Source organism: Vulpes lagopus, chromosome 3 (assembly GCF_018345385.1).
Source record: "Vulpes lagopus strain Blue_001 chromosome 3, ASM1834538v1, whole genome shotgun sequence".
NCBI classification, from domain to species: domain Eukaryota; kingdom Metazoa; phylum Chordata; class Mammalia; order Carnivora; family Canidae; genus Vulpes; species Vulpes lagopus.
In genome coordinates this window covers 160824728-160850619 of record NC_054826.1, presented here as the reverse complement: position 1 = coordinate 160850619, position 25892 = coordinate 160824728, and the positions used below count along the sequence as shown (strand labels likewise).

The 25892-nt window shown below is 43.1% G+C and overlaps 1 protein-coding gene across 2 annotated transcripts in view; it reads left to right on the top strand.

Annotated features, from left to right (window-relative positions):
- LOC121487663 (serine/threonine-protein kinase TNNI3K) overlaps positions 1-25892 on the top strand; it is a 282331-nt gene that overhangs the window by 232245 nt on the left and 24194 nt on the right. The window lies entirely within an intron of this gene.

The following is a 25892-nucleotide window of genomic DNA, read 5'->3' as shown; positions in this document are numbered from 1 at the left end:
AAAGGAATGACATCCTGATGCACGCTACAACAGGGATGAACCTGGAGAAAATGCCTTCCCTGGAAAGAAGCCAGGCCCAAAGATCACACGTTAATGGTCCTACTGATATAAATATCCAGAATAAGTGTGTGGGTCCACTCAGGCGGCCATAACAAGATACCACAGACTGGATGGTTCAGACAGCAGAAATGCATTTTCTCTCAGTGGAGGCTGAAGATCTGAGATCGGAGGGCCACATGCTCAGGCCCTGGGGGCACTTACAGATGCCCATCTCTCTGGCTCACAGATGGCCGCCTTCTCACTGTACTCTCACGTGGCAAAGGTTCTGCAATCGTTTCACCTTTTTTGTAAAGACACCAGTCCTGTCAGATCAGGGCTTCACTCTTCTGGCTTTGTTTAACCTTAATTGCCTCCCTAAAGGCCCCTGTCTCCAATACAGTCACATAAGGGCTCAGTGCTTCAATATAGGGATTTGGTGGGAGGGGGCCACAAGGCAGTCCATAATAGGCAATATGTAAATCCCTTTAAAAAAATTTGTTTTTAATTTAAAAGTTAAAACAAAGCAGATTGGTAGTTGCCAGAGGCTGGGGAGAGAGAGAAATTAGGAGTAAAGGCTTAATGCATACAGGGTTTTATTTTGGGGTGATGAAAATATTTTGGAAATAGAGGTGGTTGTAAAACACTGTGAATGTACTAAAGGCCACTGAATTGTTCACCTTAAAATGGTTAATTGTATGTTTTGTGAACTTTACCTCAAAACAAACAAACAAACAAACAACTTAAGCAGAGGAGTAGTCAGAAAAAGAAAGAAAAAAGTTCAACATTCTTCCATAGTGAGCTCTACCATTTACATGCCCCACTCCCAAAAGACAGTCCAAAGAGACAGTCTCTTTGTCTCTCCGCCTAATTCTAGAGTTTCAAGGAGAGATACATCAGTTATGTGTTGCCATAATAATTCTCCCTAAAATCCAAAGCAAAATTCAAGGATATGCTATCATGAGTATTTATCCCTTGCTCAGGTGTCCGCGCACTGGTTATAGGCGGCTTGACCGAGCACGGTTTTTATCCAGGTCTGTCCCAGATGTCTCCCCCTGTCCTTGGGCCAGCAGCTACCTGAGACCTGTTCTTCTCATGGACGAAGGCTAGGAGCTCAAGAGGACAGGCCCCAACTCCACATGCCCATTTAAAGCCTAGGTTCAAGCTGTACCCCCTGACATTCCATGGCCAAGTCACATAGCTGGGTCCAATATCCAACAGGGAGATAAAATATATATCCTCAACCTCTGATGGAAGGACCACAAAGTTACTTGGCAAAGGGCATGGATACAGAAAGCATAATGAATTCGGAATCCATGCCACGAGAGAGAATGTGGTTGGCCCTTTTGGGATCAAATGGCCACCACTGGTCTAAGCAAATGTGGGGGTCATGTTTCATTAATATAAACATAGCTGCCGGGTCCCCTACTCAGGATGGGGAACAGAAAAGGCAATCACTTACGAACTGGATGGATACCATAGAAAGTACTTACTGCAACTCACGGAAATCTGGGAAAAAAAAAAAAAAACTGGCTTAAAATCTCTATTCTTCCACATGAACTCCCGAGCGTTTGCATATGAGCTGCTGTACACTCGTACACGCACGTAAATGTCCACACGCTCACTCACACATTCCATCATCACTGTTAAAACTTTTTATCCTGAAAGCAGAGAAAGATTACCTGGAATTAGCGAGATCTTACACCGCACTCAAGTTGCTAGTGTTGCTTTTTTCGTCGTAGTCGTTATGTTCTCAGTCTAACAAAAGAGTTGCACCTGCAGCTACGAAGAGATGGGAACCTGAATCATGAAGCCTTTAATCTACAGAATGTCATAAAATTAAGCATCAGCAGGTTTGATTGATAACCAGGCAAACTGGACACAATTCTTTATTGGATTCCAGTCTCTTATATAATTTCCTAAGAGGCCCAAAGGCCAAGATTAGATGGTACAGTCACAGCATCCTCTCCTAGTTCCACCTGCGTGTCTTCTTCTTTACTTGTGATTTTTAAAATTAATGCTCTGGCCAGTCAGATTTTGATATTTCCCAAGCACGCTCACCTGAAGTTTGCTTGGAAGCAGAGGTTAAGAGTGTGAGCTGTGGAATCACACCGACCTCAGGTTCAATCTCAGCTTTGCCCTTTACCAGCCCAATGACCTTGGACTACTTGCATCTAACACCTAAAATAAAGATGATAATACCAGCTTTTAGGATCACCGTTGAGGGAAGCAGTATCGTCACGGAAGTGAGTGATTGATCAAAAGAGGCCAAGAGACCCCAGCAAAAACTCCAAGTTCCCGTAATGTAGTAGTCACACACCTTACCACGTATGCACAGCTACACTCGAAGCAGGGCCTTCAAGAACCCAGAAAAAGATAAACCACGGCTCACGTAGCTGCCCGAGTGGGGTGGTCCTTCTGATAGCCTCATGACCCCTCACAACGGTCACGGACACCGCGAAGCCTTTGTCTCTCTGCTTGGTTCAGGTTTCTCCTAACCATATAGCACATCCCAAGTGTTTGCAGTGGGGGGGGGTGGCATCGAGGGCCAGTTTGGTAGTCGTACCACCCCTCCAGCAAGGTCAGTCTCTGAGCTGCTTGAAATCAACTCCTATGTTGATGAATGAAGCATGTAGCTGAGCAGGAAGAGGCCCTAAGGGAGGGAGCATGCGTGTTTTAGTCCTAACCGTACTCCTAGCATGTAGCAGGGCGGCTGGCATTAAGTGGACGTGTAATAAATATTTGCTTCACAGGCAAAGAATCGGATAAATGGGCTCCATAAATCATCATTATTACTAATTCGGGGCATAAATCGGTGAAAAAGCTTTAGCTATCTTCGCTGTGCTCTCCATGCATGTACCTCCGACTAGCGAGGGCCCCGCCAGCTGGGCGCTATGTCCGACTCCGAGTAGTCAGCGCAGTAAGGCCCAGCAAGCAGGTGTTCCAATTTGTATAGATGAGGAAACCGAGCCTCAGCAGGAAGAAGTAGCTTTCCCAAGCGTGGGGAGGCAGAGCTGGACTTCTCACCCAAGACTCCTCCGTGCTTTCTGAATTTCTCTGGCACAGGAGGTGGCACTTTTCAGAGGCCTGGTATATTGTGCCAATACTTGTATTTGCTGGGCTTCTTCTGGAAGCCAGTCAGGGAAAGAATTCCGCTACTTCTCCTTCCACCTGCCTGTTCAGCTTTTAGATAGGAAAGACGGAGCCAGTGAGGCCAGAGAGCCACAGGTTCTCAAAGTCAGAGGGTCTAGGGATACAGGAACTGATGGAGCGACTGCAGCAGGGCCATGCGTCTCGCAGCCTGGAAGATGGGCTCACAACGTGCGCCGCACGAACTTTTGCGAGTACCAATGCCCAGGGCCGGTTACACCCGAACCCACGGGGGTGGCACCCAGACATCAGAAGCTTTTCAAAGTTTCCCAGATAGCTAGCTAGCTAGCTAGCTAGATAGATGATAGATAGATAGATAGATAGATAGATAGATAGATAGATAGATAGACAGACAAATAAAAATAGAAATAGAAAGAAATAGAAGGGATCCCTGGGTGGCGCAGCAGTTTGGCGCCTGCCTTTGGCCCAGGGCACGATCCTGGAGACCCGGGATCGAATCCCACGTCGGGCTCCCAGGGCATGGAGCCTGCTTCTCCCTCTGCCTGTGTCTCTGCCTCTCTCTCTCTCTCTGTGACGACTCTCTGTGACGACTCTCTGTGATGACTATCATAAATAAATAAAAATTTAAAAAAAGAAATAGAAATAGAAATAGAAATATAGAAATAGAAATAAAGTTTCCGGGATGATTCCAACAGACCTCCAAGTCCGAGAAGCATGCTAGAAGGGAATGCTCCCGTGCTCACCTGCCCCTCACTTTGGGGGCCTGGGGTGCAACCGATGGCATACACGGAAGAGAAACGTGAGCCCACAGGTGACGCGGCAGCTGTGACCAAAGGATACCATCCTGAAGGCTGATGACCTGTGTGGTGTCTCCCAGAAATCCTTACAACGTGCTAATAACTGCTCATCTGAGAGGCATTTGAACTCGTTAAAAAAACCACACAGGGTGTGACTTTTATTTTAGTCTGGCCTCATGCTTTTAAAAAGAAAAAACGGGGACAAGATTTGGCCTGTGCAAATCCTGCCTCATGTATGCTCCCAATTCTGGGCCTCTCAGCCCTCCCAGTGCCTTAAAAACGGTGCATTCATTTTTCAATTTTTGGTCCTGAGCTTCGTAGCCTGTGGTCTCACAATGCATTATTTGATGGGGGTTTTGGTGGTTGTCTATTTGCATCTTTGTTCTCACGATTGCTGTTCTCCCTCATAAAATCAATGTCGCAGGTGGGGAGACGTCATGTCACTCTCTCCGCAAAGTGGTAGGGACCCACTAGGTCCTACTGAAACCACAGATTGTTGAAATGTGAGATTGAGGAAGGCGCTCCTGAAGTCTTGCCTCTTTTAAAATATTTTGTGTCTCTAGATATATTTGGAAATCTAAGCATGTGGCACTTGCTCCTCCCACCGGGCATGAAACCTCTCCCATCTTGTACATGGATTACATCATGTAAATTTAGAAATGACAAAGTGATACACAACCTTTCAGATGCGACAACCAATTAGTGTCTGTGTGGGGCTGGGCTCTGAGAATAGAACGCTCTGACCCAGTTAGCTGTCCAGGAGAAGAAACCCAGCGATCCGGGGACTGCAACTGTAAAACAGACACGCTTGGAATTAATTTCTCACATTACGGGAAGGGTCCGTCAAAGGGCTCCTTTAAATAGAAAGCTTGCCTAGCGCATTTGGAATGCAGTTCAACTTTTAGAAGTTGAATGTAAGTTAGAAAATTTTCATTTACACACAGTTTTTCCGGAATGCAGCGACTGTGTAAGACGATAGCACCCTGGAAACTGAGGTTCCCAGGAAGAATGGAAGAAGAAAAAAAAAAAAAAAAGGAGAGCAGTTGGGGGGTGAGGATCGTAGCCATTTGCTGTCCTGGAGCAGAATGTTTATCAAGTAGCAGCAAGAGTGTCTCCCTGTCACCCAAGGTCAATACCCCCCGTACCCCCTCTCCCAAGTGCTTCTTTGTACTGAAACTCCCTTAAATGTGCCCTTGTCTTGCGCTCCCTTCTTCATCCCCATTTATTTCTCTTGCCAGCTCCCTGCCATCAGCAGCTTCAACCCCGTGCTTGGGACCACTTTAAACCCCCCCTACCTTGCCTCTCTCGTCTTCATGGGTTTTGTTGTGATGTCACACAGCCCCCGGCTCCAGCCTCTCGTTCACACGCACGGCTGATCCCGAGTCTGCACGTCCCACCCTGACCTTGACCCTTGTGCTTCCTCTAATTTCTCCCCCATTCTACCTTCCTAGTGGCCTTCATCCGCTTACCCCTCTACTGCCAGCAAACAACCCTCCTTCCGTAGAACTCCAGTTCCATCCTTACCCTACTTTAAAACCACCAGTCATTTTCCATTGCCTCTAAAATTAAGTGAAGTCATGTCATCGTGGAATCCCAAATGATCAACGGTACATTTTCCAGTTCCACCTCCCCCTGAGCGTCGTGGGTCCCAGCGGTTCTGAGCAGAGAGTGATACGGTCATTTCTTCTCTTCTCAAATCAGTGCTGAACTTCCTACAGGGTTTTGGACAATCCCACAAAGTACAGAATCATCCTGCGCAAAATGGCAACAGCATCCCTGGTCGCGCACACTACAGACGAACTACAAGTTCTTCTCTATCCCATACCTACCTCGTGTTTAACTTACTGTTAACCTCTCCCCATATCCTTTTTTTTTTTTTTTTTAGCCTTGACACCCTGCCCAATCTTGTCAAAATATTAACAAGCCTTCAGTAATAGCTCCATCAGCTTAATCACTACATCATGAGGGACCTTTTCTGGGGCCACCCTATCCCCGTCTCTACCTTACCAAGGGCCACAGTATTTTGTCCCTCTTTATGCACTTATTTTGTCTAATAATTATTTTTTTAAGATTTTATTTATTTATTTTTTCATGAGAGACACAGAGTGAGAGGCCAGAGACACAGGCAGAGGGAGAAGCAGGCTCCCTGCTGGGAACCCCATGCGGGGACTCGATCCCAGGACCCCGGGATCCCGCCCTGGACTGAAGGCAGACGCTCAACTGCTGAGCCACCCAGGTGTCCCATTATTTATCTTTTTATTTCTCCATTAGCTCAGAAGTGCTTCCAGGACAGAAATTGCCTTCTCTTTTGTATTTATGTAGGTGCCTACACTATCTCGTTTATAATTTATCTGTATGTGGTGAATACTAAAAATATTTATTTATAATAAATCAGAGGAATCATTAGTCGGGCTCTGAACACTGTGCTTTGTCTCTCTGCATTTTAAGTGAGTGAGACTCTGGCACTCAGTTTGCGACCCTACATTCCTATCAGGTCAGATATGTTCTTACCCAAAAATAATGAACCACCAGATAATGTTGCCTCTCTGTCACATGTAGAGCATTAAAAGTCTACCTATTTCTTCTTAATGAGCAAAAGATAAAATGGAGGTACCTGAATTTGTGAGGAGAGAAGTGAGTGATGCATTCATTCCCAGCGTGTGAAAGAAAAAAGAGAGATTGCTTTGAGTTGAGGTGGTCAGGAGAGGTCTCAATGAAGAGGCAGATGATGGAGATGCAGTCCAGGTGTAAAGAGAACAGGAGGGACAAACACGAAATAATGATTGCAACCTTTGTTTTCCTTCTTTCCAAAAAAAAATTAATAAAAATTAAAATAATTTTAAAAAGACGTCCCTTCCCCAACTGATCTGTAATAGTAGTTACTTTATTCATCAAGGAGCTGCATTTAGATAGATCTTTTCTCACTATTTCTATTCCATTGGAATATCTGCTTATCCCTATGTAAATAGCACACAATTTTAATTGCAACAGCATTTTATTTTATTTTTTGAAAGAATTTATTTATTTATTTATTTATTTATTTATTATTTATTTATTTATGAGCGACACAGAAAGAGAGGCAGAGACACAGGCAGAGGGAGAAGCAGGCTCCATGCAGGGAGCCCAATGTGGGACTCGATCCCGCGTCTCCAGGATCACGCCCTGAGCCAAAGGCAGATGCTAATCCACTGAGACATCCAGGCCTCCACGCAGCAGCATTTTTAAAAAGATTTTATGTAGGTATCTGAGGGGGGGGGGGCAGGGAAGAGTACAGAGGGAGAGTGGGAGGGGGAAGAAGGCTCCTGCCAACCAGGGAACCCCACATGGGGCTCAATCCCAGGACCCTGAAATCATAACCTGAGCCAAAGGCAGACACTTAACCGACTGAGCCCCCTGGGCGCCCCTACAATATCATTTTCAAAGTCTTGATCTCTAGGAGGTGATGTCTCATCTTGGCTATTCTTGATTTTTCCTGCCTATCACTCTTCCATATAGCTTTTATGATCAGCTTGCATTTTCTACACACACACACAAAAAGAAGATTTTGATTACAGATTTTTTTCAAGTTTATTTTTTATTTTTTTATAGTCTCGGCAAGCAATGGGAGGTTCAAACTCATAACCCTGAGATCAAGAGTCTCATGCTCTTCTAAATGAGCTAGCCAGGCACCCCAGATTATAGACATTTTAAACTTAAAGATCAATAAGGGAAGATCTGACATCTTTATGATACTGGGTCTCTCCTCTCACGAACTTAGTGCATTTTTGCATTTATTTAAATATTCTTTAATATCTTCTAGTTGGTTTTTATAATTTCTCTGTAAGGTTCTAATATACCTTTTGTCATATTGATTGCTGAAGTAATTTTAATTCATTGCTACTGTATTGTTTTATTCTCTGTAGATTTTTCTTTTTTTCTCAGCCTACCTTTTTATTGTTGTTTTACTTTGGATTTTTTGAATATGCACTGTTTTTCTTTTTTTTATTTCAAAAACTTGAAATTTTTATTTAAATTCAATTTAATTAACATACAGTATTTATTAGTTTCAGAGGTAATTTAGTGATTCATCAGTTGCGTTCAATACCCAGTGCTCATCATATCAAGTACCCTCCTTAATGCCCATCACCCAGTTACCCCATCCCCCCACCCACCTCCCCTCCAGCAACCCTCAGTTGGTTTCCTATAGTTAGAAGTTTCTTTTAATATATTTTTTTTAATTTTTATTTATTTATGATAGTCACAGAGAGAGAGAGAGAGGCAGAGACACAGGCGGAGGGAGAAGCAGGCTCCATGCACCGGGAGCCTGATGTGGGATTCGATCCCGGGTCTCCAGGATCGCGCCCTGGGCCAAAGGCAGGCGCCAAACCGCTGCGCCACCCAGGGATCCCAAGTTAGAAGTTTCTAAAAAAAAAAAAAAAATAGGTCTCTCTAGCTTGTCTCCTTCTGTTTTGGTCTTATTTCTCCTTCCCTCCCCCCTTTGTTTATCTGCTTTGTTTCTTAAATTAATACATATGAGTGAAATCGTGTGGTATTTGACTTTCTCTGACTTATTTCACTCAGCATCATACCCTCTGGTTCCACCCACGTCATTGCAAATGGCAAGATTTCATCCTTTCTTGATGGCTGAGTAATATTCCATCGTATATATAGACCACATCTTCTTTATCCGTTCATCTGCCAATGGACATCTGGGCTCTTTCCATAGCTTGGCTCTTGTGGACATTGCTGCTGTAAACATTGGGGTGCCTGTACCCCTTCAAATCACTATGTTTTTATCCTTTGATAAATACCGAGTAGTGCAATTGCTGGGTCATAGGGTGGCTCTATTTTTAACTTCTTGAGGAACCTCCATACTGTTCTCCAGAGTGGCTGCCCCAGTGTGCATTCCCACCAACAGTGGAAGAGAGTTCCCCTTTCTCCACATCCTCACCAGCGTCTGTTTCCTGAGTTAATTCTAGCCTGAATTTACACTGTTTTTCTATTCTTGGTAGGTCCCCTAGAAACTTTAACACATTCAACTTAGCAGACTCTATATTTAATATATTTGTTATTAAAAAAAGAATATCTCCCAAACAAAAGGTTTTAGAGCATTTTAGTTGCAAATCATTCTCTCCCAAATTACATGATATTTCTGTTAATTATTTTAGTTTCATTGTGATTTTTCTAATTCTACACATAGATATTGCTTTAATGAATTATCTAGCTATGGTTCATTTAGACTTGGCCAATTAACTGTTCCATTATTAATTGCACTTACATTTCACATCTTCCTCCTAGATCATTTTCCCTTTCTTTAAATACATCTTTAAAAATTCCTTTAACATGACTCTGTTAGAAGTAAGCATGTGAAAACACCCTTATTTTCCCTTTCTTGAAATATACTTTAGTGAATATAGGACTTGAGGTGTGTAATTCTTTTTCCCCCATACCTGCGAGATGCATTCAACATATTTCTGACTTTTCTTGCTGCTGTTAAGTTTTCATCTGTGGATCTAATTATTTATTTTTACTTTCAATCTACCCTTTATAACTGCTGTTAGCACTTCTCTTTGTCTTTTGTATCCCACATTTGACTATGTGGTATATAGTTTTAACGGATTTAATTTATCTTACTTGGAATTTGTTGGGGGGTCCAGCATCTGAGAATTGCCATCTTTTATACATTCTAGATAATCCCTCACCAGTACCTTTTCTAATATTTCTGTACCCCATCCTCTTTATTTTCCCTTTCTGGAACTCTAGAAGTATTTTAGATCTTCTCACTCTATTTTTCATATTCCTCAATCTCTTTATATATATATATTTCCCACCATTTACTTTTTTATGATGCCTTCTGGTAATTTCTTCAAATCTATATTCCAGTTCACATATTCTCTTATTAACTGAATCTAACATATATTTCCCACCATTTACTTTTTCTATGATGCCTTCTGGTAATTTCTTCAAATCTATCTTCCAGTTCACATATTCTCTTGTTAACTGAATCTAATATGTGGTCCTATTCATTGCATTTCTATTGCAACTTATTTCTAATTTCTATTCCATATCTACTAAATGTGTGTGTGACAGTTTTGAAAGTCTCATGTATCTTCCACATACTTTTAGTTGATAATTTTTTTTCTTCAAGCACATTTATTTTATATTCTATACCTGAATGCCTGTTATTTCTAATCTCTGCAGTCTTTACATGTACAATTGTGTAGTTTGTTGTTTCTGCTAATTCATGCTCCTGATTTCATCACATTTAGAGATTTTTGTTTCTATTTTTGAGCTCATTTTTTTTAGCTCATTTTCTTTGGAACTTTATCTCCAGCAAGTTTTTTGGCCTTTAATTGGTGTAGGTTACTTCACAGATGCTTTGTGTTTTCTCTTGCTAATCATATAGGGACACTAACTCTACAGGACCACTTCAAAACTTCCACTAGAAGTTTTTTATAAAATAAATGTAGTACTATTTCTATTTTAAAACTTGTATCTTTGTGGACCATGGATGGGAATTCTGAGGGAAAATACTTCTTTTTTTTTTTTTTCATTTTAAACCTGGAGCCAAGGACAAATGGACAGTTATCCTCTGCGTCTCTTTATGTAAAGTAGGTTTTATTTTTCCTGGTTCACCCTGGAGTTGTCCTTTGCAGATTTTAGCTTCATACCAGTGTTTCTTATCTGATCTCCCACCTTACTGGAACCATATTTCCCCCTGTATGGTTCAACAAAATGCAAGGTTTAGAACAACAGGAATCTGTATCTTCACAGCATTTACATTGACCTGGAATTATAATTTTAACCAATCATTTACTTTTTCATTGGTATCTATACTAAGTACCATGAGAGCATAAACTTCTTTTCTTCTTTTTGATGCTGTCTCTCCAATACTTCAAACAATGTCAGGCATATGGTAGGTGCTAAAAACCTATTTGTAGAATGAGTGAATATCGTGATAGGCCCTCACAAACATTAATGCTGTTTAATCTTCACAACAGTCTTGTGAGGTAGGCCTTGTGGTTTCCATTTTTCAGGTAAAACAGAGACTCAAATGATTTAATCAATTTGTCTGAAACTATATAGTGGAAAAATGGTAGTTAATAGTTGAACCTGGGCCTGCTGGTAGAGCTTCCATTATACCATGCTGTCTCTGGAGAGTAGACTTGAGCAACATGTTTGAACCATCTACAGAAAAAACAGAAACTTGTATCCTCTGGTTTGGGCTTTGAGAATCAGCAGAGAGCTGCCTACTTCTAAAGTTCTAACAACTCAAATGGAACATAGAGCACTCTCAGTCTACAGCCAATACAACCTTTGATTGCAGGGAAATTGTCCCTTCTCACTCCAACTACCTCTGATACTAGCCAGTTTACCTCAGTTTATGCCTGCTTATGACAGACCCTTATAATCAGCTGCCTGCACTGATACAGACCTAACCTGAACACAGCGATCTCCATATCTGCTGCATCATGCACCAGCTTGCCATGGCCTAACCCTGCCCTCTCTACCTTCTTTAATTGTGTCTCTGGAAACCAGCCTGACTCCCTGGCCACATTTCAAAAGCCACAAAAACCAATCAGAACATATAAAAAGATAAACTCTTCCCTTCTAGACACCATGGGACCAGTTTCGAGGATAATTCTACTTTAGTATGATTCCTTTATCGAATTAAATACATTACAAAACTAGGCCTTTTTTTTTCATTTCTTCATTAAATATATTCTCTAGCACAGTAGTCAATTGCATTCACTATATTTTAAGGAATTTTTAGCTGACATTTTCAAGCAGCAAATAGCCTATCTAATGATGAAGGTTTCAAAATTTTTTTAACCCAGGAAATGAAACATTCACTCATAAACACAGCCTTCTGGGTGCTTCCACATAGAAAGAATTGTAAGATTTATAAATGTAAGGAGACAATAGAAAGATAGCATCTTCGGCTTCTGAACTGTCTCTTTGCTTACTAAAGATTGTTAATTCAAATATGGCATATAAAGAATTTACAGAAGCCCTTGGTGTATATCAGGGCATCACAGTAGCAGGTGATTGTCACATCAGCAATGCCTTCTAGCTTGTAGAAAGAGTTGTCCTTTTACTAACTCATTTGGTAAGTTCTATGGGCCTTGCTTACATTGTTTGTGTAATGAGAGCAAAACGCCACTTGCCTAATGGAAGGACAAGAAAACTTTTTTTCCCCCCGCAGGATAGTTATCACGTCTAGGATGTGTAATTTTTGTGACATTCACTTGCTGAAGGTCAGTTATCAAGCTCATTAAGGGTCTACCTTGAAAAAAACCTATAAAAGTCAAAGGAAGGCAGCTAGAACACAAGCAAGTGCCATAACGCCTGTTGGTTGCCTTTGATCTCTGTCTGTCTAAGCTCAAATCTTTCTGAGGTGCCCATAAATCTTTCTCATTAACAAAAGCAGAAGATTTCTTAATGCCATAGGGTATGGGGTTGAGAGCGAAAGTATGCAGTTGTTCACGTTGGTAGGAGGGTGTCAAAGTACCTGGTACGCTTCCTTGTGATGTCCCCAGAGGTCATCCAATAAGGAGGAAAGAGTAAAGAAAGTGGGAGAGCGGGACCCCTGGGGGGCTCAGCGGTTGAGCACCTGCCTTCGACCCAGGGCGTGACCCTGGAGACCCAGGATCGAGGCCCACACCGGGCTCCCTGCATGGAGCCTGCTTCTCCCTCTGCCTGTGTCTCTGCCTCTCTGTGTGTGTGTGTGTGTGTGTGTGTGTGTGTTTCTCATGAATAAATAAATAAAATCTTAAAAAAAGAAAGAAAGAATAGAAAGTGGAGAGGGGCCTTGAAGGAGGTCAAAACTCTCGCAGGAAGGGCCAATCACTAGGCACAGCCATACCTGGCCAGCAGCCCTAGGGCCCCAGAGAGCGCTACAGTGGGATGAGCAAACAGCTCCCATGTGCACACGCACACGCACACGCACACGCACGCACACCAGCGGCAGGCGGAGTCGACACGGATTGCTCGTGCCCTCCGCCCCTCCGCGGGAGGCATCCTGCAAGTCACCAGGCCCGCAGGTGGTCTGGGCCCAGGGCGGGCAGCTGGGGGGCCGCGGGGTGCAGCCGCCCGGCCGCCTGCTCTCTGGCGCCACCTGGCGACCGGCTGGTGGAGCGCGCGGGGCCGCGGGGCCCTAACGTTAGGGGCCTGTGCGCCCCCCCCTCCCAGCCCTGCCGCGGTCCCGCCCCGGCTTCCCAGGCCGCGGCTGCTGCAATACGTTTGCAGCAATAAGGGGGGGGGGGCTGCTGGGGTCTCTAACAATTCAGAGACCAGAGCACTGATTTCTAAATAGGTTCCTGAAGCAGCTCTTACAGTGGCTCTGCACAGCCTCACACACAGTCTAATTCCTCATAGGTGGGTGGTTTTGCGTTTTTTTTTTCCTCCTTTTCACTTTTTTTTTGCACCTTCCACGCGGGCCAGTTCTAACCCTCACATCGTGCAAATATGGCAACGCACTTCCTTTGCCTTTGCTAGTATTTGAAACAGAAAGTTTCTCATTAAAGAAGACATTTTCCAGGTTATTGTTTCTCATTTATCGCCTTGGCAACGATGAGATGGGCGTTTTTCTTGGTGTGGAGGTAAGCCGCTGAAATAAACTGAAAAAAAAAAATCGTGGATCCAGACAAGAGATGATTCCTGTATCAACCGAAGTGGAATGAAAAATCTCTACCGTTAATATTCGTGGTATTAGCTGAGCGTTTTCTATTAATGAGCAGATGTTTTAAAGGCCTCAGCTGCAAAGAAGTACAGAAAAAAAAAAATCACTGATGGATGTGTTTACCTTCCTGAATCCTCTTCCAAAGAAACAGGGTTCGGGAAAAAAAGAGGAAGGAAGGAGGAAGGAAGGAAGGAAGGAAGGAAGGAAGGAAGGAAGGAAGGAAGGGAGGGAGGAGGAAGGAAGGAGAAAGAGAGAAAGAAGAGAAGAAAAGAAAAGAAAAAAGAAAAGAAAGAAAAGAAAAAGAAAGAAAGAAAAGGAAAGAAAGAAAGAAAAAAGAAAAGAAGAAAGAAAAAGAGAGAAAAAAAGAAAAAAGAAAAGAAAGAAGAAAGAAAAAGAGAGCGAAAAAAAGAAAAAGAAAGAAGAAAGAAAGAAGAAAGGAAGAAAGAAAGAAAGAAAAAGAAAGAAAGAAAAGAAAAGAAAAGAAAAGAAAGAAAAGAAGAAGAAAAGAAAAGAAAAGAAAAGAAAAGAAAAGAAAAGAAAAGAAAAGAAAAGAAAAGAAAAGAAAAGAAAAAGATTGATTCATTTCTTGGCTTCAATCAGGCGCCACTTTGCCCGCCGGTGTTAAGTGCCCTCCTGCTTCTCCCTGGCTGCTAACCCGGCCTAGCCCCTGGGGGAGATAATGCCCCACACGAGGCCATGTTCATCGACAGGAATATTAACTTGGTCAAAAAAGGAAAACGGAAGACACATTATGTATTTTGATCACTTACTATGTTCCAGACACTATTGTGCATTTTTTTTTCTCTGCCAGTCGTATCCCTGACTTCTCACAATTCTTCTACCAGGTAGGAATCATTTATCAGCGTTCTACAAATGAGAAACCCGGAGACCTGAAGGATAGATAGGCTGCCTAAGGCTTTGCAACTAGTAAACAATGGGGCGGACAGTGAGCCTACGCGAGTCTGACCCCAAAGCACCCTGGCTGCACCCTGGCTGCAGCGGGGTGGAGCGGGGAGCCGCTCTCACACTAACCAGCTGTGTGGCGTGGACACATCCCCTCCTGACCTGGGTTCCAGGGTTCTCCCCTCTCTCAGGCATGGAAACTGGACCCTTGCTACTCCAGGTGTGGCCCACGTCCCAGCAGCAGGAGCTTGTTACAAGTCCAGACTCCCAGGCCCCACCAGGGACCTACTGAATCACAATCTGCATTTTAACGCTGGTGAATGTGCATTAAAATGTAAGCAGCACAGGACCCACCAACCTCTGCGAACCCTTCTAGCTCTGGTGTATTTAGAAGGCTCTCCCCCTTATCTCCCTATTTCTAAACCCAACTCCTCAAGGTTGCATCATTTCTCCTTCCAAGCTTTCCCAATCCCATCTTTATGCTTGATGAGAAGCTGTTTCTCTGTTCTAACCAAAGTTTCATTTACCCTATTACCATTTTCGACTTAGTATCATGTCTATGCTGTGTAAATTCCTTGAGGGACAGAACCACCCATATTAAATAATTTTGTACCTGTAATACCAACTGGCCTAGTACATTACGCTAAACAAACATGCTGAAAGGAGTGTTAAATAAATCATTATCTGAATTTAATTACGGATACCACAGAGTGCTCTGAGCGCAAGACCCCCATGTTGTCCATTACGAGTATCTCGGAGCAAGCACACGTCAAGAGTCAAGAGTTCTTTAAAAATGGATCCAAGGAAGCTTGCAAATTGCACAGGTAAGAGCAGTTTTCAAACTTCCTCACCCCATTGCTACCTTTTTAGCACACATACGCATGAAAGATTTCATTAAGACCAAGCTCAACTCCAAAATTTTCTCTCCCAGGAAGTCTCCCTGGATGCCCTCAGCTGGTTAAATGCCCATCATCATATTTGTTGCCATCTTATCCTGTGCGTACTTCATTAAAGCATACGAACTGTGTTACAATCATTATGTCGGTCGCCCCCCTACACACAGACACACACATTGTATACTCCTCAAGGTCAGGAATTGAGTCTTTCATTTTTACCTTCTTAATATTTATCACAACGCTTGACATATAGCAAGTGGTGGGTATTTGTATATTGAATCAATCAGTCAATCAATCAGTGCAAATGTTCTTATTCCAAAGTTTCTTTTTTTTTGCTCCACACAAGGGTTCATTGACCCCAAGAACATGGAGAAGCACTGCCTGTGGTGAGATTTAAGCCATGATGACATCCCCTAACAGCATGGCACTTTGATTTAGTGTCACATGAGCTAGTCATCTAGGCATATAAGCCCTGAGACTTAGGAACTCAAGTGCCTTTGGGATACCCAAGATTGAAAATTTAATCAGTGTTGATTTCGTCTCTCAGTAAGTTAGTCACCCGTTCATTCAATAAGCACAGAGTGCCTGCATTGTGCCAGGGGTTTGCCAGGGATTGGGGATGTCAAGAAGAGTGCACAGTACAGTCTTTCCTTTCAGCAGTCTAGTCTTGGAAACAGACCCCAAATATATTATAATAAAATGTGATACATACAGGAATGGGCATAATCTCCTGGATCATGAGAACACAGAAGGAGGTATTACTGAGACTGAGGAGAAATAGGCCATTCATTGGCCTTAGAGGTATGTGCATCAGGTCCTCGCATTTGTCCTTTTCCGGAAACGACACTGAATTTGGGGAGGAAGAACACAACCAGGCAATGAATCTGTACTAAGGAAGAGAAACACTGAAAACAGAACAGAAGATGAGGAAAGTTGGTGGCGAAGAGACTCATTAGCAGCACGGATATAAATCTAAACAGGGTTTATAGGAGAAAGAGAAATAAAAAAGTGCAGATAATCTCTTGAGCTCGTATCATCCCTCAGGATGGTCTACTCTCTAAAAGGACCCTATGCTTTTACTTTCTCAATATTTAAAAGGAAAACAGAACAGGGACCATCACATCTGGGTGACAACTTAATGGCTGATGGAATGGCCAACAGACGTTGGCGAGGATGTGGAGAAAATGGAACTCTCGGGCACCGTCGGTGGGAATGCGAACTGGCGCATCCGCTGTAGAAGACAGTATGGAAGGTCTCAGAAAGTTAATAATAGAACTACCCTACAGTCCAGCAATCACACTACTGGATGTTTACCCAAGGAATACAAAAACATTAATTCAAAGGGATACATGCACCCGATGTTTATAGCCGCATTATCTACAATAGCCACGATGTGGAAACAGTCCAAGTGTCCACTTGAACAGTTGATAGAATGGTACGTGAATGGATAAAGAAGATGTAGCATATATATATGGATAAATAATATAAATTATTAGAATATATATTGGAATATAAGTCATTGGAATATATATATCATTATATATATTTTATAAAACATGAATAATATTCCATTATTAATGTACATCTATAATGGAATATTATTCGGCCATAAAAAAGACTGAACTCTTGCCATTTGCAGTGACACCAGTGGAGCTAGAGAGTATAATGCTAAGCAAAATAAGTTGGAGAAAGACAAATACCGTATGATTGCACTCGTGTGGAATTTAAGAAACAGAACATATGAGCAAAGGGAAAGAAAGAGAGAGATACACCAAGAAACAGACTCTTGATTGTACAGAACCAACTGACGGTTACCAGAGGGGAGGTGCGGGGGGGGGGGGGGCTGAGTGAAGTAAGTGAAGGGGGTTAAGGACGTCACTTACAATGAGCACCAGGTGTTGTATGCAAGTGTTGAATCACCGTATTTTACACCTGGAACTAACGTTGCACTCTATGTTAACTAACTGGAATTTAAATAAAAACTTAGATAATAGATAAAGCAGGCATAGGGGGCCAGTGTGCACCAGCATGCTTTTCTGCTCTATAGCTTTACAGCAAGAAATCAAAAGCCTTCGGAGAACACCGACAGCGAGTTAAGGGAGAACCTGGCCCAGGACAGGTGTCCTGTAGAAGAGCGGCTCGGGAGAAAGGGGATGACCTGTTGCTAAACGGAGTGGAAGTTGGTGTGCTACACTAGAAAAGCGTGTGTACTTGAGGAGCCAAGGATATTTGCGTTCAAATCCCAGTTCTGCCTCCTAGGAGCAGTGCGAACTTGGGCCCGAGTTTGCTGAAGTAGGAATCGTGATATTACTTTGACTAGTTTTTGCAAGGATTTGGAGAACATACATATAAACCAGTTAATATTATCCCAGGGAAGCTTGTGTTGTTTTGTCTTAAACTAGACATAACTGTCTGCTCTTTGATCGTCCTACCCAGAGATGGGTAAATACCTTTCTGAGGCTGAGACAGTCTATGTCTGCCTGGAATTCAGAGTCCTAATTCAGGCACTCTGTTCTCCTTTTTATCACTTATTCTCTTTGAGATAATAGGACATTCCTTTTTCTCATTAAATAGCAGCTTTACCCATAAATTTCTCATAGCTCTTCCCCACCTATCTACACTACTTGTTTGTCGAATTCAATAATGTTGGCCATTCCCTAGTCAAGTTGCCATTGAATTAAAGTCAGGGTTTCTGGTTGTTGTCTGTCTGGCGGCTATTTCCATGAAAATGACAGAAATCAGGGGAAATTACTTTCAAGGATTTCAATTTTCCTTTTTTTTTTTTGTAAGCCCTGAGAAGAAAACTATAGTTAATTGTGAATATGCCTGATAAATGCTAGAGTACTACGTGAAAGTGGAAAAGATTTAAAATGCTTCAGAAACAACAAATCGAGACACACTGTTTTTATCCAAATAAACATTTCTGTACTATTAAAAAAAATCATCCTTTGTTGTTCAAGGAAAGATGAGGTTAACATTTCCTTCGATAATATTTTACCAAATCATCCAGAGAAGAAAAATAGAATCATCAAATAAATAAAATAAAAATTGATGACAAAACACCATGTTAAGAGGCTGGTTGTTATTTTTGACATATGACATATGGTAAGGAATAGAGTATTTGACTATGAAAAGTACCTATGAACTACTTTCTGATATTAAGTGATCTGAAGTTCATATTTTTTTAAGATTTTATTTATTTATTCATGAGAGACAAAGAGAGAGAGAGGCAGAGACACAGGCAGAGGGAGAAACAGGCTCCATGCAGGGAGCCCGACGTGGGACTTGATCCCAGGACCCTGGGATCACGACCTGAACCAAAGGCAGACGCTCCACCACCGAGCCACCCAGGTGGCCCAGAAGCTCATATTTTTAAAATTAGTTTTCTGCCGCTTGTATATTCTTTGGCTATTTTTCTTTCTTTTTTGAAGCATGAACAATTCTGAGTTTAAAGACTACTTAGAAAAGTTAAACTACATTATTCGCCTGCAGATTTTTCCTGAGTTCTTTAGCACAAAGGACAATAAATTCCCATCCTTTTTCTTATATCTAAATGGAAGGGGGGAAAAAAAGAGATAATTGAAATACTATCAAGATTCTTGTATTTTTTTTTCAATTACTGCCCATTGAATGAGGCCCTTGCACTATAATTTGTCCCAAAGTACAAAGATCTATGTGCTACATTTATTTAAATAAATTTCTCTTTATCTTGGGGAAACATAGGAAGTTGAGCAGTATACAAAGTTTAATTGACTATGGCTAGAATTGGAAAGTTCATGGAATTAATCACCTCTCTCACAAATATGCATTGAGCTCCTACTGGGTACATAGAACTGTTGTCTAGCCCTATCCAGGGAGCACCCCATATTCGATAGCTAGTCCTCCATAAACACTCTGGGCAAAATGAATACATTGCCTTTTGCTCTTTTCTCCCTCTTTATCCCCCCCCCTTTTTTTTTACTTAAAAGATTACCAGTATTTTACGTATAGATGAGAAAAGCCTGATGCATGCATCATGCTCCCTCATTCATCTAGTCCTTTCAACTCTCCTATTCCTACTGCTGATTCTCTTGCTCTTTCTTTAGGTTGTTCCACTGGTGATATATTCATCTAACATTTATTAAGCATCTGCTATGTCCCAGATCCTGTAGTCAGTATTGCCAATACAAAGATGGATAACATCTCTTCTTAGCCCTGATAGACTGCAGTCTAGTGAGGAGGTCAGAGGAGCAAACCAGAAGCCAGGAGTAGGGTGCTCTGAAATCTGGGGAAGGTCCAAAGAGCCTTCCTGAAGACAATGCCACCCAACTTGAATCTGGGAGGATTAGCCAAGCAGAGAAGGGAAGGAAAGGCATATCAGGGAAAGAAAGCAACAAGAACCAAGGTAAAGAGTTGGGAACCTGAGTGATACATCTGGGGATCGGCAAACAGTCGGGGGTGGGGGGGCATAGTAGAAGAGATGAATAGAGATTTACAATGGGCAGAAGTAGAAATAAGAGAAGAACATGGAGACAAGGGAGACCCTATTCCTTTTCTCGATAAACAAATTCTTTTTATCCAGTGCACTAAGTGCTCTTAGGAGAGCGAGTCCTTGGAAAGGTGGAGACACAGGCGTACTGCTAGTTGAGAACCTGGTGGTGATCCTTTAGCAGGGTTCCCTCAAGAGGGAAGCTTTGTTCAGTAGACATATCCCTCCTCAGTGGCCAAGATATTTTGGAAGGAAGAGAGAGAAGTGTTTCTTTGTGCAGCTTCCTTTCCAGGCACTAAGACCTCAGACTCTTCATCCAGACAGGGGGCATGTGAGGCTCTCAGTGGGACTGGGTAAAGCAACCAGCAGTCTTTGTTGAAATCACACCGGGGCATGAGTCTAAATTTCCAGCGACTGAATGAACATGATTTCCGCAGCTGTGTTTAGAGCGGGTCATCAAAAAGACTCGAGTGAGAGAGAAGACGTAGTCATACAGATGAGGCATGAGTGACGTAGTCACCGTAGAGGTCCCCCTGGAACCCAGGAACAGCCTCTGGAACTGTGCCAACCAGGCCGCGCTGCAGGGGTGGCTCCTGACACTTAGCGAGTCTTGCACTGATGACACCGTGCGCACGACTACGCTTGTGAGGCTGTCTCTTAGAATGGTGGGGAAAGAGGAATAAAGATGTAAGGATCCAGGTGGAAGGAGAGAAGGGAGGAAGGAAGGAAAGAAGGGAGGGAGGGAGGGAGGGAGGATGAAGGAAGGAGAGTAGGAAGGAAGGAAAGAAGGGAGGGAGCGAGGAAAGAAGGAAGGGAGGAGAGAAGAAGAAAGAAGGAAGGAAAGAAGGGGGAGAAGAGAAAGAAATTACCCAAAGGTTTCGCAGCTTGTAGTTTGCTAATCTCTACGGTGAAGGGTGGATGATAAAACTGAGGCCTACTGAGGTGACCGGCCGGCGTCCCAGCCATGTGCCTCCTTCCTCTGTCTACGCGTCCCCCCTCCCGCACTGCTCCCATCTGCCTTGTCCTTAGCGCCCAGGATAGCATCCAGCACATGGTCGTTCCTCGTCAAAGTTCACTGAAGACAGACCAACACCTAGCCCTGGCAGGGGGCTATTTACACTGTCCCGTCTTCCCTGGGGGAGCTTCAGACTATGTTTTTCAAATGAGCGCTGTGCTGCGGTGTGCCTCACCCCACATGGGGCACTTGTCTCCTACCGAGCATAGGACGGGGCGGACCGTGCCAGCGCTCAAAGGTGGCCTTTCCTGCCTCTCACCCGGGGAAAATGGCTCACCGTGGAAAACCCTGCATGACTTTTGCCATCTCATGAGCATTACTCATGACAAGACACCTAAGAAAGAGAACACCCTTGATGGCTTCAAGTTGGCGATGGTTCTGGATTGTCAACAGAGGCAACACGGGTTGCTCAGTAAGTGCTGTTTGGCTGGCCCAAATGTCACAGCAGAAGTGCCCGGGATGAGGAATTAGTTGCGGACAAAGAACTGGCATGAGCCAGAGGGCCACGCCCGCTCTTCCAGCCTATTCACTCAGCGACATTTGTTGACCATTGATAGTGGGATTTGCAAATGCACTTGACTGAGCCTCCACCCCTTCCCTTAATGAACAAGTTCCTTTAACCCAGTGCTCTTATCAGAGTGAGTCCTTGGAAAGGTGGAGACACAGGGGTACTGCCAGGAGTTGAGAACCCGGTGCTGACTCCCTTGCAATGTCCCCGCAGAGGGAAGGTTTGCTCAGTTTGCTCATCCCTCTTCAGAAGCCTCCACATCTGCAGAGAATTTTGCACTCTCACTGCGAGAGTAATTCCTTTTCCGTCCTTCCTTCTTTCTTTTTCTTCTCTAAGCCAAACCTAAGCAAGTCTACATTATCCCAAAGCAGCTGGTGCTACAATGTGGGAGTGTTAAATGTTTAACATCTTGTCACTTGCGAAACTGATGGAGTCATCCTTTTTGTTTCAGAGTTTCGTGTTTAGGGGTTGAAAAGCTAGATTGATGAGCATTACCAGAGAGAAATATCTTTTGAGAAGTTAGTGGAGCTGATGACACGTTACTTTACAGTTTAGTGAAATTCAGCAAATCTAATTCTATTATCCTGTCAAAGTTTCACAAAAGGGAGACCTGAAAGCATATTTAAGATGAATCTTTAAAGATTTCAGAAGCCACAACCACATCTGCAAAAATCAGATGCATCTGGTGCTGACAGACCTTTGTTTTTTTTTTTTTTTATAGACTAAGGGGAGTAAATAATCTTCCAACAACTAATTAAGTTTAAATAAAGTTATCTTGGTGATTCAGTGCCTGCCTTTTCTCCCTTAAAAAGACTGTCAAGCAGTAAACCATAAGCACGTTTTTTTAATTCAAAGGCTTCACAGAGTTTACATCGCCAGATTTACCCAGGCACACCAAAATGGAAGCTTCTTTTATGAATCATAGAGCAGAGTACTAAAATAGAGATTTTACAGAGCATTTAAAGCCAGATCATCTAGGCTCTTGTTTATTTTCTCAATCAAGTATGAGATATGGTCTAATAAATGCATTCTTACCAAAATGTCAGGGGTAATTGTTTTAAAGCATTTACCCACAATTCTGTGTTCTTGTTAGAGGTTCACAGGCTGACGAGCTGAAAGGGCTTTATGATCCTTTCAGCAATTGGGGGGACGGTATATGCACTTAGACCGAGATGTCCATTGTTGAGTCCAAGAGAAACATGGACGTAAAGGTTTGTTTAATAGAAATCGCTTTTTAAAAAACTCTCTGCTATTTAATAATCATTCATTAAAGAAGGGAATCCTCGATGTAATTTATTGAGAATTTCCTATGTACCGTACTTAAATTATCTAATTTAATATTCCTGGCTACCTACGAGGTGGATATGTTTATGGCAAAACTGGTCAAAACAGAAATGATGCCCTGAAAAAGTAAGCAGGGAAGCTGGGGTTGACCCCAGCCTGGCCAACCGCAAAGCCCACGTGTGCTCTTTCCAGGACAGCACAAGAAATGGTTTGGAATGCACGATGAGAACAAGGTCAAGGCTGTGGCCTCGGATATGAGGGGATGCCATGGATTGAATTGTGTCCCCCAGAAAGATACGTCAAAGTCCTAACCCCCAGTACTTCAAACCATGACCTTATTTGGAAATAGGGTCGTTACAGATGTAATAAGTTAACGTGAGGTCATACTAGAGTAGGGTGGGCCCCTAGTCCATTAGGAGCCGTGTTCTTCTAAGAGGAGGAGAGAGAGAGAATGCTAAGGGAATACATGGGGGCGGAGGTGATAGCATCCACAAGCCAGGAACACGGAGAATTGCTAGCTGTCACACAGGCATGGAATGGGTTCTCCCTCACAGCCTTCAGAAGGAACCAACCTTGATCTTGGACTTCTAGCCTCCAGAACTGGTGAGAAAATCAACTTCCATTGTTTTAAGGTGTCCAGTTGGTGGAGCTTTGTTACAGCAGCCCCAAGAAATGAACGAACGCAGGGGATGAGAGGGATTTACTGAGCCCAGGATGAAAACAAGCCCAAGACTTGATGGTAGGCCGATGCCCTGTGTGAGGAATAGCAGTCACTTGTTATTTTCCCTTCATCATCTGTGGTTGTACAGAAAACCCACACCATCCCCAGACGAGATTTGAAAAAGCCACGTTTCGGGGTGCCTTCTCAGAAAGAAAAAATACATGACTAACCAAAGTTATGGTTAAATTCTAATACTTTGTGATGCCCATGTGTATCACAAGGACACTGGGAGACAACGTGCTCTCTGAGGTCTCAACTGAGGTCTCTTTGATGGTTGCTGTTGGCAACCAGTTCTACAAGAGGCACAAGCGAAGGCCTAATTAAGGCAGGAGTCAGGAAGAAATTGCAGGTAATTGAGGTCAAACACTACTGAGGTCGAGCAGGTGACTGACATCCGACGTCGTTAAACTAAGGAGATCAAGGTTTGACGCAGGCAGAGACAACAGGTGAGGCCTAAAGACTGATCACGGATGGAATAATTCAAAGCGGGATCTGACAAGGACATCAAGCCAGGTCAAACAATAAGCGTGATGGAATCTAAGATGAGTCTGAGATTTTCATCTTCAGAAACCTAGTCTTCCTCAATTGGCCCTTACTTTTGGACGGGAGATCTTTAGTTGTGAACAGGACTGTAGTACCATGGGGCACCTGGGTGGCTCAGCTGGTTAGGCATCTGCCTTCGGCTCAGGGTCTTGGGACGGAGCCCCGCATCGGGGTTCCCCACTCAGCGGGGAGCCTGCTTCTCCCTTTCCCTCTGCCTGCCACTCACCCTGCTTGTTCTCACTCTTTCATTCTCTCTGTGTCAAAAAAATAAATAAAATCTTTAAGAAAAGGGACTGTAGTACTCATGTCTGCCTAATGCCCCCAGAGCCAGTGTCCCTCTCTTATTCTCTAAAAAGTGCTGGCATCTGACTCAGTCAAGAAGAAGAAACTTGCTCTTTGTGGAGAATGTGAATAGGGAGTAGTATTTACTGTCTTAAGGGCCTCACTGGAGAGGATGGGGAGATCATCCACGTAACTGATGAGGTCTTCCCCTGGGGATCTTTGAGGGGGAACTACGGTGCGAGTGTGAATCTGAAGTGTAAATCGTTCATGTCTATAATTTTGTCGGTCATCACTTAGGTATTTCAAGATTTTTAAAAACCTGGCCATTTCTTTCTGCTCTGAAACTTCCCGTTGGCCAGGAAAACAATGAGCTAATGTTGAAGACTAGTCAATGATGCGGCTATCCACTCATTTGTTCAAGTACTACTTACTAGAATAGGGACAGGGCTCCAAATTCCCAGATATTTTGCCAAATGCTAAAAATAAAGGAAAAATAAGAAGAGATTCTCGATCGAAGATGATAAAGGTCTAGTCAGGAAGGAATTTATCAAATCCATGCGGTACAATGCAGTAACTTCCCATAATTGAGACGGCGAGTCCCTCCACTGTAGGGCTCACGTGGGGGTACTGTGACCCAGAAATTCACTGGAGGTGGGGCCTACCCGGGTTAGGCAGGGAGCAACAGGTGATGAGGCTGGAGAAGTAGACCATCCGCTGCTAGGGACCTGGGCAGTGGGACCTTAGCAGTAGGTGGCACGGTCACCTTTGTTTTATAGGACAGTCATTTCCACAACTTCCTTATGGCCTGGGGAGGGGAAGGGGCCGCCTAGTGGCAGAGATCAGGCTTTAGTTAGAACCTTGCTAGGTTTAAAAGAGAAGTCACGGGACGTGCTGCAATTTGCAAGCAGTAACCTGCTACCTACTTCATGTATGAAGGTGGCGTTGCTAATCACTACTCAAACATTGTATTTCTGCACTAGATGTGTTCTCATACATCCACACTTCTCCCAACCCTTATCATGACAGCCTAAGGCAGTGTATTTCTGGGATTTTCCAGTGTTTAAACATTCCACATAGATGATAGGCCCCTATTGACTGTTCACGCAAACGATCTCAGTAATTGCTAACCACACAACAGACGATAATTTCTCTAGCATCCTCTACCCAAAGGTGACAGGAGTCTAAAAGAAATACTTATAGTTCAGGTTCCCATGAGCAGAATTGAGGAAACACTGATAACAATTCAGAATAAAACAGAAACATCCTTGTCCCCAGTCCCCAGACCTGTCGATGGGGATTATTGATAGCTTTTCCCCATTTGGCCAAATGGGATTCATTACTATGTATCAGAGGAATCAATGTCAACACCTGTGAGAACTTTCTATGTGCATGTATCTGTAGGGGTAATTCTTTTAAAGGAGGTTAATGACATTAATCCCATTTTACAGATGGAATACAAGCAATGGGGTTTATCATATTTTTCTCGGGTCAAATAGTAAATCAATGCCTCATTAACATTCATTAGAATTTTCACTGCCTTCAATTTCAAACTAAGCTCCTTCCCTAAGGCACCTAATTACTATCAAGAATTTTCTGGCATTCGCTCCTCACTGATTCCTACGTCTAACAGTTGAGCCCACATATGTGCCAGTGGTACGAGACCTGCC